The sequence below is a fragment of the Pleurodeles waltl genome, chromosome 2_1 (assembly GCF_031143425.1).
Source record: "Pleurodeles waltl isolate 20211129_DDA chromosome 2_1, aPleWal1.hap1.20221129, whole genome shotgun sequence".
Classification (NCBI taxonomy): Eukaryota; Metazoa; Chordata; class Amphibia; order Caudata; family Salamandridae; genus Pleurodeles; species Pleurodeles waltl.
The window spans coordinates 769262061-769275016 of NC_090438.1; positions in this window are offsets into that span (position 1 = coordinate 769262061).

The window sequence follows — 12956 nt, forward strand, 5'->3', positions numbered from 1 at the left end:
ACCCTACCTGCATGCTATCTCACACCCCCCCTCACACCCTCCCGTATCACTCAAAATCCTCACTAATCTACCCATAACACTAACCACCCATCCAAACACCAAGCCCTGCATGACACAACTAAGCATGGACACCCATCACTAAAGCATGCTCACTGCACATACCCATAACAACCCCCCAACCATCATCACACAAGCCCCCACACAGGAATGCTTGCACTGGGGTACACCCACACCCACACATTGCACACCCTTTTACACACACACACACATGCAATAATCATGGTCTTATACCCCTGCAGGAACCCAAAGGACCTTCACCACACCAGAGGGTCCAGACAACACCACTCCACCCTCAGAAGAGGCCCACAGTGACGAGAGCAGCTCTGCCCTACTGGATCTTGATGACCAGCCCGGACCATCGTGGGCCTCAGGACAGTCGGTTCCCCTTGCACAGGCACAGGCCAACACCGACCTTCCACCCTCTGGTAACACCATCACAGCACCCATCCAGCAGGCCCAAACCTCCTCAGGGAGGAGCTCAGGACCATCGGCTCCGCCCTGGGCACCATCGTAGGGGTGCTGAAGGACAAACAGCAGACCTTGAGGGACACCGTGGCACTCCAAGGGGCCCCTGACACTAGCCACGACGATGAACTGCCCACCACCTCCACCGGCGCTAGTGGACAGGACGCCCCGCCACAGGACCACCACACCAGCACCCCATCCCCTGCAGACGGACAACCACCATGCAAGCGGTCCCTGAGATCCAGGAACAGGACAGAGCAAGATGGCAAGACCCCCGCCAGGAAATAAGACCACCAAGATTGTCCTCCCACTGTCCCACTTTGTTACCCTGTCCATAGTCGAACTGCCCCAGCTCCACTTCCAATGCCCAGATGGGCAGTGCACCTGTGAGACTAATAGACTGGACTCTGCCATGGACAGTCCTCCACCATCCCCCATCACCATTTTACAATCCCCCTTCATTGTTTTGAGCACTTAAATAAACACCCTTGAAACACAAAACAATCTGGAGTCAGTCTATGATTTGGTACTTTGTATTATCAATGACAGTGTCATAATGGCTGTAACATTGTAAGGCTAACATACCTATGTCACACATCACAAGCCCATGAAGGATGCAAACAGTTGACACGTAGGTTACCACACCTGTGAAACTGAAATTGAAGGGTACAACTCAGTTAACAAATAGTGATTGAAATGGAGGAACAGGATAGAGGTAGACGTGTGAAAGTTAATGTAATGTTAAACCTGAAAATTTTCTCACCTGTCTGTCACTGGAAATATTGCTGTACGACTGACTCCCTGTTGTCATTTTCTTCTTCCTCAGCTTCATCCTCATCACTGTCCATAGGCTCCACAGCTGCTACAACACCGTCATCTGGATCATCCTCCTGCAGAAAAGGCACCTGGCATCGCAAAGCCAAATTATGGAGCATGGAGCAGGCGATGACGATGTCGCACACCTTCTTCGGTGAGTAGAATAGGGATCCACCTGTCATATGGAGGCACCTGAACCTGGCCTTCAGGAGGCCTATGGTTTGTTCGATCACCCTCCTAGTCCGCCCATGGGCCTCATTGTACCGTTCCTCTGCCCTGGTCCTGGGATTCCTCACTGGGGTCAATAGCCACGAAAGGTTGGGGTAACCAGAGTCCCCCAATAGCCATACACGGTGCCTCTGGAGTTGACCCATCATATCAGGGATGCTGATATTCCTCAGGATGTAGGTGTCATGCACTGAGCCAGGGAACATAGCATTTACCTGCGAGATGTACTGGTCTGCCAAACAGACCATCTGGACATTCATCGAATGATAATTCTTCCTGTTCCTGTACACCTCTTCACTCCTGTTGGGGGGACCAGAGCTACATGGGTACCATCAATAGCACCTATGATGTTGGGGATATGTCCAAGGGCATAGAAGTCAGCTTTCACTGTAGCCAAATCCTCCACCTCAGGGAAAATGATGTATCTCCTTACTTGTTTCAGCAGGGCAGACAACACTCTGGACAACACGTTGGAAAACATAGGCTGGGACATCCCTGATGCCATGGCCACAGTAGTCTGAAATGACCCACTTGCAAGGAAACGGAGCACTGACAGCACCTGCACGTCAGGGGGGATTCCAGTCGGATGGCGGATTGCTGACATCAGGTCTGGCTCCAACTGGGTACATAGTTCCTGGATTGTGGCACGGTCAAACCGGTAGGTGACGATGACATGTCTTTCTTCCATTGTCAACAGGCCCACCAGCGGTCAGTACTCCGGAGGATTCCACCATCTTCTTATATGTCCCAGCTGACGGTGCCTACGAAGGACAACAGCGAAGAACCAGTCACTATTCCTCCAGGTATGTACCCACAGTTACACACAAGACTACACCAGACACAAAATGTATGTGTGTTGAGTGTAGGCCTAACTATGTGTGACGCAGAAGTTAATGGAGCCATGTGGGCCCCTGAAATGGCGTCTGCCTGACCTCTAAAGTGGGACAATGGGATTGTGGGGTAAGTGCGCTGGCGTTGCACACCGTCGCGGTAGGCGGTCGTAGACCGCGGCGCAATGCTGCATTGGTTAACATTGGACCGTATGGGTCCCAGAAGCCAATGAACAGGTGCGCTGGCGGTGATGATGCACACCGCCGCGGACGTCACCGCCGCGGACGTCACCGCCATTTTCTATCTGTTCAATCACTAGATACCTGACCTTCGACAGGGGAGGACCTACACTGCTAGTGCTGCTGTGACCTCGGTCTGGAAGCAACGATGGCTGCTGCCTCTGGGGAAAGGGCCCCTGCCTTCACTGCACAGGAGTTGGAGAAACTTGTGGATGGGGTCCTCCCCCAGTACACGCTACTCTATGGTCCTCCAGACCAACAGGTCAGTACACAGCGAGCGCGTTGTATGGGCTAGGCCTGGGTGGAGAGGGCTGGGTGGAAGAGGGAAGGGGGCAGAGTTCATAGAACATTAATGCATGGGAATGAATGGGCCACATGGCCAGAGTAGGGAGGGGGCCACTCACAACGACGGTACAGTTGGTAATGACTGTTCCTCTTCCATTGTGCATGTCATGTAGGTCAGCGCCCACCAGAAGAGGGACATTTGGCGTGCCATCGCCAAGGAGGTCCAGACCCTGGGGGCCCACCAGAGACGGGGCAGCCACTGCCGGAAGAGATGGGAGGACATTCGCCGCTGCAGCAAGAAGACGGTGGAGGCTCAGCTGGGGATGGCCTCCCAACGTGGGAGGGGTGCCCGTCGCACCTTGACCCCCCTGATGTTCCGGATCATGGCGGTGGCCTACCCAGAGTTGGATGGGCGCTTGAGGACATCACAGCAGACACAAGGGGGTGAGTACAACCTCATTCTTCTGACTTTGCATGCAGTGAAGGTGTCTGGGTGGGGGAGGTGGGCTGTGGGTGTCCCTAGGCCAGGGCGAGTTAGGTAGTCAAGGCCCCTCCGTAATGTAGGCCATGTGGCACTCAACCCCACCTCAGCAGAGTGCCAAGTCGAGGTATAGTTGCCCCTGTGGCATCCATATGCGCAGATGTCCACCATTGCCATGTAGGCCATAACCCAGAAATTGCATGTGCAGAGGGCAGGCGCACTGCGTTATGCAGGTGGCTGCTGCGTCTGTCTTGTCTGCCAACGGTAGCGGAATGCCATGCACTAAAACTCTCTTTCTTCTGTCTCCCCCCCATTTTCCTCCTCTCCCTGTCCCTTTGTACATCAGCATCAACAGGCGGAGGTACAGTGGCACCGGAGCACGAGGGAGCTGCATCCCACATGGCCATGGAGTGCCCCACCACAGACTCAGAATGCACCAGTGGGACGGAGGGCGAGGGGAGCTTCACGTCGGCCACCGGATCACCAACCAGCGACACAGACTCGTCCGCCGATGGGAGCTCCCCTGTGGTGGCGGCACCATCTGTGCCCCCCACTTCAACAGGTACAGCCGCCACCTCCCCTACCAGCACCACCCTCCCAGCAGCCCCTCAGCGTTCGCCCTGTGCCCGCTCACCCAGGAGGGTGGGCATCACCTTCGCCCCAGGCACCTCAGGCCCTGCCCCAGTCACCCCTGCTGCCCTCAGTGAGGAGGCCATTGACCTACTCAGGTCACTCACTGTTGGGCAGTCTACCATTGTGAATGCCATCCAGGGTGTAGAACGAGAGTTGCAACACAGTAATGCATTCCTGGAAGGCATTCTTTCTGGTCAGGCTGTCCTTCAGCGAACCCTGCAATCTCTAGCCTCAGCACTGATGGCAGCCATTATCCCTGTGTCTAGCCTCCTCCCTCCAACTACCTCCACCCAGACCCAATCCCCTGTACCCCAGCCCATCCCAAGCACACCTACAGACCAGCATGCACACAAGTCAACACACAAAAGTAGCTCAAGCAAACATAGGCACCACACATCCCACAGGCACTCACACAAGCATCACACCCATACAGACACAGCAGCATCCACTGTCTCCACTGTGTCCCCCTCCTCCTCTTCTCCCTCCTCCCTCCGTGTCTCGTCTACACACACACCTGCATGCACCACATCTACAGGCACCATGAGTCGCACAAGGAGACCCAGCACCCCAAGCCGCTCACCTGCACTCACCACCTCCACTGCCATTTACACGTCCCCTGTGTCCTCTCCTAGTGTGTCTGTGACGCCCCCTCCCAAAGTACACAAACGCCGGCAATCAATCACTCAACATCCATCCACCTCATGACAGCCTCCAGTACCCGCACCTGCACCCAAAACAGCTAAAGTGACACCTCCGACAACCACCTCCTCTTCCTCCACTCCCAGACCCCCTCCAGCTACCCATCCCAATGTTCGTCTGAAACTGTCCCTCTGTAAAATTGACCTTTTTTGCCCCCACCCCCCCCTCCAATTCATCAGTCCCGTCGTAGCGCCTCAGCCAAAAAGCCTCCAATACCAGTGGTGCATGTTCAAGGCTTGTGGAGTGTACCGGCCACTAGGGCAGGCAGTAGGACCCGGAGCCAAGGCACTGGCAGCCCACCCCCTGTAAAGGCTCTCAAATTGGAGAGTGGACGACAGGACCGTGTTAAGACTCCTGGTGGGAAAACAACTGACATGGGTTCGAAGGGGATTGGTGAGTCAGCTGTGACTCCAACAAAGGTGGGGAAGGTCCAGAGGAAGTCTGCCCAGCCTTTTGTGAGTGTAACGGTGGAGAAGTGCGCCATCATTTCTGGCGGACCAGACACAACCGCCAGCACCGTCGTCACTGCTCCAGAGACCACCGCCAGAGTCACAGCCCAGGAGGGCCCAAGTATCGTCACTGGTCCAGACACCACCGCCAGAGTCACTGCCCAGGAGGGCCCAAGTATCGGCACTGGTCCAGAGACCACCGCCAGAGTCACTGCCCAGGAGGGCCCAAGTATCATCACTGGTCAGGAGAGCACCGCCAGAGTCAGTGCCCAGGAGGGCCCAAGTATCGTCACTGGTCAGGAGACCACTGCCAGAGTCAGTGCCCAGGAGGGCCCGAGTATCGTCACTGGTCAGGAGACCGCCGGAGTCAGTGCCCAGGAGGGCCCCACTATCGTCACTGGTCCAAAGACCACCGCCAGAGTCAGTGCCCCGGAGGGCCCAAGTATTGTCACTGGTCCAGAGACCACTGCCAGAGTCACAGCCCCGGAGGGCCCAAGTATCGTCACTGGTCCAGAGACCACCACTGGAGTCACAGCCCAGGAGGGCCCCGGCTGCCACAGTCCCGCTGGGCAATGAATGAACGTCATGCCACACACCAATGCCCAGTGTAGAGAACGTCATGCCACACACCAATGTCCAGTGTAGCGAACATCATGCCACACACCAATGTCCGTATCAGAACGCCATGTCAAAGCACCGCTGAACAGGGCAAAGACCGCCATGTCAGAGCACCGCTGAACAGGGCAAAGACCGCCATGTCAAAGCACCGCTGAACAGTCCTGAACCACCATGGCAAAGCACAGCTGAACAGGGCAAAGACCGCCATGGTGAAGACCGCTGAACAGGGCAAAGACCGCCATCTCAGAGCACTGCTGAACAGGGCAAAGACCGCCATGTTAAAGCACTGCTGAACAATCCTGAACCACCATGGCAAAGCACCGCTGAACAGGGCAAAGACCGCCATGTCAGAGCACCGCTGAACAGTCCTGAACCGCCATGTCAAAGCACCGCTGAACAGTCCTGAACCGCCATGGCAAAGCACCGCTGAACAGAGCAAAGACCGCCATGTCAGAGCACCGCTGAACAGGACAAAGACCGCCATGGTGAAGACCGCTGAACAGGGCAAAGACCGCCATTTCAGAGCACCGCTGAACAGGGCAAAGACCGCCATGTCAAAGCACCGCTGAACAGTCCTGAACCGCCATGGCAAAGCACCGCTGAACAGGGCAAAGACCGTCATGTCAGAGCACCGCTGAACAGTCCTGAACCGCCATGGCAAAGCACCGCTGAACAGGGCAAAGACCGCCATGTCAGAGCACCGCTGAACAGGGCAAAGACCGCCATGTCAAAGCACCGCTGAACAGTCCTGAACCGCCATGGCAAAGCACAGCTGAACAGGGCAAAGACCGCCATGGTGAAGACCGCTGAACAGGGCAAAGACCGTGTAGGAATGAAAAGGGCGCCACATCAGGCATCCTTATCCCATGTGCAGCTGGGACAGTGACAGGACATGAACTTTCACGGGGAGACTCATCCAGTCTGGGCACCAGTCCCACACTGTACCAGTAGTGAACTGCATCTACTTGTGAGAGTGTGGCTTTGCACTCCCCAGGATGGTACAGTGGGCAACCCACCCACTGTATAGACTTGTGAGACTGTGGCTTTGCACTCCCCAGGATGGCCCAGTGGGCAACCCACCCACTGTATAGACTTGTGAGACTGTGGCTTTGCACTCCCCAGGATGGCACAGTGGGCAACCCACCCACTGTATAGACTTGTGAGACTGTGGCTTTGCACTCCCCAGGATACATCAATGGGCATGGAGCCCCGTCATGGACCTGGCTTCGCATTCATCTGGTTGAGGTGCCCCCCCCCCTTCCATTCCCCCTGAGGTGCCTGTAGTATTTCGATCTGATGCCCCGGCAGTGTTCTCTCCGATAGTGGTCAGGTATCGTTTGTGGGCCTCGCCCATGCATTTTTGGACTGTTGGTGCACGGACATTGTTGTGTACATATCTGCACTACTTCTCAGATTGTATCTATAAATATGAGTGAATTTGAAATATATATCTGTATATTTTTGTATGACATGTATATTGGCACATTACATTGTTTGACCGAATTTCGCATTGTCTATTCATTCTTCTGGGGGGATTGTGGGTTATTACTGTGATTTATTGTGAATGCATTGGTGTGTATGTTGTAATATGCGAGGGTGGGGGTGGGGCTGTTTGGTGGGTGTCCCCCTAACTTTTGCCTCCCCCCACCCCCGTGTCGTAGGTGTAGTACTCACCGGTGTCTTCGGTGCCTACGTAGCTGTTGGTCGTAGAGGAGCAGAAAGACAAGGGCAGGGAGTATTCGTAATTCCAGCTCCATGGAGTCCTCGTTCCTTGTGGGATGTGTTCAGGTTAGCGTTTTCCCATAGCAAAAGCTGTTGCCGGCGTGTTTTTATCCACGGTGAATCCACCCCGGAACAGGTGGCGGATTGGTAGGTTGTAATACTGTGGGCGGTACATTGTCTCCCGCCTGTCTGTTGGCGGTGACCACCGCGTTGTTTGTCTGTACCGCCGTGGCAGGCGGTGTGTTAAAGTGGCTGTCTTTGTTGGCGGTTTCCGCCAGGGTCATAATTCCCTTTTTTTGTCCGCCGGTCTGTTTGCGGTATTACCGCACCTTTAACACCGTCCGCCAGGGTTGTAATGACCCCCTAAGTTTTGCAAACTAAGAGGCTTAGAGCTGAATGTGGCAAAAACTCAGTTTATGGTAACTGGGACTAGACCAATCAGGGACTGTGTTTTTAGGGTGGGGGCTGATTTTCTAAAAGCTTTGATTATTTGGGAATAAAACTGTCTGACAATTACGCTTGGGGCCCTCAACTTGATAAGAGTCTTTTCTCATTCCACACCTGTCCAAAGCTATTTTACACATTCATTTTAAAACTAGCTTGTGCTCAATCTCCCCTGCCTTGCAAGTTTACAGAGCCAAGACTCAGAATGCCAACCTTTATGGAGAGGAATTGTGGGGCTACAACAACTTGCAAAAACTAACCATTGCTGAGAATAATTTTATAAGATCCCTTATTTCAGTCCTACTAAGTACCCCCTTGTACCATTATTTTTTTATACTGGGCTCAAAGGAATTTCAGATGTGGCAAAACTGAAGCCACTGGTTTATCCGTTAAGACTACGGACCACTCCAGAGCTAATTGATTATAAAAAATCTGTAAAGAAACTAATGAGTCAAACAAACGCATCGAAAGTTCCTTGGTTTAAGTATGTATCTAGTTGGTTTGCAAATTTGGGTCTAATAGAACTGTCGGAAAAAAATGGCAATTATCTTCTAGGCTGATGTTGCAGCTCTAAAGTCTTGTTACTGGGCATTTTTTTATGATCATTATGTTTCAAACACGGGTAATGGGCGCCTAACCAACCAACAGCTTGATTTGAAGTATATACCACATTTCAAATTGTTTTTAGATAACATCACACACCCCTTGCTAAAAGCTTGTATGTTAGATTCAGAGTGGGCAATTTATTGCTTAAAGTGTTTGTAAAGAAGTGGAGTGGTGGAATGGAATGTCTCCTAGCACAAGATCCACTTGTGGCATAGGTCCCGAAATGAAGGAACACATTTTGTTATCATGTCCAGTGTACCAAGGCGCTCATCTCAATTGGATCTGACTGGTGTGCCAGAATCTAGGGACCAGAAGTTATTCAGTAGCTTATAGGGTATTAAAAACCAATACCTTAAGCCATAATGTATTTGCTAGAAGTCGATTTCTGTTAAGTGTCTGGTTCAAGAGGAATACAGTTTTTATTTAGCTTGCAGTCTTTTCTTTTAGATTTGAGTATTTTAGAGGTTCTTTTTTTGATTACTTGATAAAGCTATTTCTGCTGGTTTTTTAAAGTTTATAATGTGAATAGTGCCATGCTGGCCCCTGTGAGGGCCATATGTTTATACAGCTGACTCAGCTGACTACTTCCTGCACTATACTGTACTTTACTAACTTATGCACTTTATGACCTGTCCTTGTGCAGTAAGTTTAAGGGTCGCAATACAATAATTGTCTATCCCCATGTTTTAACACTGTGTTCCAAATGTATATATATGTTTACATACACATGTATTATTTGTGACTGTGTTTTTCAATCCTTGTTTTTTATGTATTTTGATGTATTGCATATTGTAATTGTTTTAATGTACTTTGATGGTTTTAGAAACCAAATAAAGAATTGCTATTGCCCAACATAACATAACTCTTGTATTAGTGAATATTGATTTAACCTTGTACTGTGCTACTAATTACAATCCATGGTTTGTTTGAAGCCTACTATTGTGGTTCCAAATTTCGATTTGCACCACAAGGGAGTGCCATAAGACATCCAGTAGCTTTGTGTGCGTGTGTTAGGGGACTCTCCATGTTGCACTTGTTTTGACACATTACTGTCCCAGTATGCAATGTTTCACACTGGATGGGATGCAACCCTTAGTAGTTCCCAGTGGCTGTGATTAATGTCCCTATGTTTACTTCCGTTCGATGCCCTAAGTGCATCAGCTGTGCCCAGACATGGGTCCCATGTTCACTGTGCCACTGGAACCAAACAACAGCCATCTGAAGAGCCCCAAACAGGGCGTAACAGGTCTTATGTTGCTTGTGTTTTGGCTGTAGACCGGGCTGGGCAGTTTGGGCTGGACTGTTCTTATCAGAGCAGGATCAAGGCTGATTTAGATTTAATGGGTCTAATCTGAGGTGGCATGGTGGGGAAAAAAAGATGGATTGAGATGCGGTCCAAGTAATTACCAGCGGCTGAGATTAATTCAAACATCAGTCATAACGCACAGAGATTTTTCACAGAGGCATCGGTTAATTTAATTGGGTTACAAGTGAGACGAGTCACAAAGGAGGAGACTTTTGGTGCAAGGCAGCCTCAATGTTCATTGCGGAAGAAGGGTGCTGTAGAGCAGCAAGCAGATGTGTAGGCACGGTCTGACTCCTTCATTTTTTTTCCAAATTACCCTTCTTCACTCCCTTGGGCAGAGGCTGCTTCCTGTGAAAGATGAGGAGGGTCATAGTTAGTCATGCACGATGCCGACATGGGCCTTTCTTCCAGGTAGCCTGTCACAGGGATCTGGCTAGCATCATTGCACAACCACAGGGATAAGGAGCCCCGGAGTGCCAGCCAGAAATGACAAGAACAGATTCGCTCCAGAAGCCACCCTACCTGCCAACCCCAACATGTTGACCAGTGGAGGACTGATGATGATGCAATGTGGTTTCCTGTACAGAGAATAGGTGATAATAAGCATACCACACCGGTCTTCCCTTGCCACAGCAGAAGTAGAAGAAGAATCTTGGACTCTATCCAGCACAGAAGGCTGCTCAAGAAACTGGAGATCTGACATGTCCACGTACAACTCACAGAAGGATAGTATTGACTCTATTAAATGATTCGACTGCACCAACGATGGTATATGTACAATGTGAGGGGTCAAAGGGCCCCAGTGGTACCTTAAAGAATGACATTAAGGTCTAGGCAAAGTGCTCAAATTCTAGGGTGCCTACTTTCCAAGAGCTTCTCTGCTAAAGTTATCTAGGGAGTGGAAATTCAGATCGAGCAGCAAGTATAGAAATCTGAATATTTTGTTGACACCTGGGCAAGACAACTTCACAGAAACGTAGTGTGCATTCATGGCTGGCTGAGCTATAAACCAATTAAATTAAAAAGAAGGTCTGTTATCCCTCCAGCTTGCCCATTCTATCTTCTCTTTAACACTACCCCTCCACTACCTTCACCACTGTCTCTAGATCTCTATGTACTGACCTTCTTTCTCTATGTCTTGACTTTCTACCGCAACTCTGCTTACCTTAGTATACCACTCTCAAAAAACACATCTCACACCCTCTCTACCACCATCTGTGCTCAGTTCTACATTGGTGCCTTTCCAAACCCATTCTCCACTTCAAATGTCTACCTCACCCACCCCCTCTGTACCTTACATCTCTGTTTAAATTTCACCTTTCAAAGGGCCACATGTATCATGAATTTTTGTGCTGCAAACGGCCTAATTGGGCCATTTGCGATCTCAAACATGCAGCTTGAATGAACATGAATTCCAAGTTGTGATTTGGTAACATGTTACCTAATAGCACTTTGGAACTGCGAATACATACCAATTCGGTATTAGGAAGGGGCGTGAAGGCCGTCCCTTCCTAAAACCTAATCAGCGGTATGTAGGAATTTTTTGTGACCGAAATGCAGTTGCATTTTACCACCTACTTCAAGTAGGTGGCAATCCATTTGAAAACTGGAAGGGTGTCCACAAGGGACCCTTTCCCCTTTGTGAATGCATGCAAAAACGTTTATTAAGAGCAGGTATTGGTCCCACTGACCACTGCCTACTCTCATAAAATTAAAGGAAAAGAAAACTTTTTCTTTTTTTAAACACATCACGTTTTCATTTAAGCAAAACAGGCTGCATTTAAAAAAAAAGAAAGATTACTTTATTTAAATGCAATCACAGACATGGTGGCCTGATGAGCCCAGCAAGCCACCAACCATCACTTTGATTTTAGTGTTTCATAGTTGGTCGCAAATTGCTACCTACCGCATGAATATTAATGAGGTAGGTCTACTTGCGAGCCATTAGGAAACACTAAAGGAAATTACTAGAGTTTCATACATTCAAATAGTGATTACCTAATTGCAATTCACAAAAAATTGCAATTAGGTAATCACTATTCAAAATTACGAAACATCTGGCCCTAAATCTCTTATTCTATTTCATCGCTTTCTCAGTATCATCTCTATTTTTACACCACCTTCGTATTTGTTCTAGCTGTCTCTCAGCTCTCTCTCTAGCTCATCTTTCTCTAACTACCTAACCTCTCAATTTATTTCACTATTCATTGATAAACTTTTCATTCAACGTTCCCTCTCTTTGTACTTCTGTTACCTCTCGCTCACATCTATTATCTTATTCCGTTCGCACTAGATCTTTCAGTATTGCTTTTTCTGTTGTCACCTCCTCACTCTCCCTTACCCTCTCTAGTATGCATCCATTTTAGCTCACCTTCTCCAATTCATCTCTCTTTATGCATCTCTCTACCTCCTCTGTCCCTTCCTCCCACTACGTCACACCTCTCAGACTCACCTGCTCTATTATAGTTGTGTAAACCACACCTCTTTCTCTACCTTAGCTATGTCTTTCTACTTCACCTCTTTGCCACTCTACATTTCGTCTTGTTCCATCCGTTTTCACATCTCTCTCTACACCGTTCTCTGCACCTCACTACTCCCTTGGCTGATGTGTATTTCTGTACCGCGTTTGGTTTCGCCCTCCTCTACCTCACCGTTTCCTCTGTACGTTGCCTCACTCTATACTTCTTTTACTGCCTTACCTCTCCACAGGTCCATGTCTACCTCTCCTTGGCTTTTCTTGTTACCTTACCTCCCTCTTTCCCTCGGTACCATACTCTAAAACCCTACCTCTTTCTCTACCTACGTCTTCCAACTTCTCTTTAGCTTTCTTTCCGGCTACATTACCTTTCTTGCATTACCTTATGTGTCTCTCTGCGTCATGTCATGTCTCTCTCTACCACACTTGCCCCTATGCACATCTGTTGTTATACATTCTCATTCTCCTCCTTTCTTCAACCCAAGCTAATCATCCCACAGCAGAGACGGAAGTCACTATCTAACCATCGAAAAAGGACAGAAGGGACACAAATTTGAGGGGAAATGATTAGGTTCCATCAGATGGAATTGGGACAGTC